Source organism: Dipodomys ordii, unplaced genomic scaffold (assembly GCF_000151885.1).
Source record: "Dipodomys ordii isolate 6190 unplaced genomic scaffold, Dord_2.0 Scaffold2, whole genome shotgun sequence".
In the NCBI taxonomy this organism is placed as follows: Eukaryota; Metazoa; Chordata; class Mammalia; order Rodentia; family Heteromyidae; genus Dipodomys; species Dipodomys ordii.
In genome coordinates this window covers 1,190,036-1,191,015 of record NW_012267218.1, presented here as the reverse complement: position 1 = coordinate 1,191,015, position 980 = coordinate 1,190,036, and positions in this window count along the sequence as shown.

The window sequence follows — 980 nt, the reverse complement described above, 5'->3', positions numbered from 1 at the left end:
TGCAGATTGGGGTGGCCTGGGGCAGCCGGCCCCTGGCCCCTCTCTGGGCCTGGCCTCCTGCGTCCCCATGGGCTGTGGGTCTGTCTCCTGGGCGTGTCAGTGCCCGATCTCTGTGCCTGGGACGCCGGCTATGTCGGAGTAGCCGCGCCCTGTGGCCTCACGTACCTCAGTCACCCCTGTCTCTGAAGACAGTTGCATTGGGAGGTTTTGGGGTTAGAGCGTGAACGTACCCATTTTGGAAGGGTCAATCATTCAGCCTGGGCCCCAGGATGGCCGGCTTGGCCCTCTGACTGGCGGTGGGCGGCATTGGGCCCAGCTGTCCCCTCCAGATCCAGCCTCCTCAGACGTTCTAGGGCCTCCCAGACTCCTCCTGGTCCCCCGTCCCCCGTCCAGCACCCTGCTCCTCCGGCCCGTAGCTCCTGCTCAGAAGGGAGCTGCCGTCCCTGCTGCCTGCCTCCCTGGCCTGGGCCGCTCCTCCTCGCCCCTACCCTGCCCCGGCCAGCCCGGGGGCCTCGGGCTTGCTGTGGGGGCCTCGGGCTTGCTGTGAGGGCCTTGGGCTTGCTGTGGGGGCCGGCAACACGTCCCAGCGGGAACCCGTCCCTGCCCCGCCCGCCCCGCACCCTGTCCTGACCCAGCCATTCACCGGCACGCGTCAGGAGATGGGGGTCGCTACTCACGCTCGGGCTGTCATGCCGCTCCAAACCTTGCGAGCTGCGTGGAGGGGAGGGCGGCAGTTAGGGCCCTGCCTGCGGGCCATTGCTGCCAGGCCGGGCCAGCGGCTGGGAGGCCGGGCCTGGGTGAGGGGCAGCCTCTATGGGGTGCAGCTGTCTCTGTGGGGTGCGTGTCCAAGGCCAGCGAGGGTGCAGAATGGCCTCTGCCATGCAGAGTGCGGCTGGAGCAGAAGTGGGGAGACGGGGGAGGGCTGTACCCCCAACAGGGGGATGTGGGTGGCAGGGTTGAGGAGCACAAAGGTCGGCAGG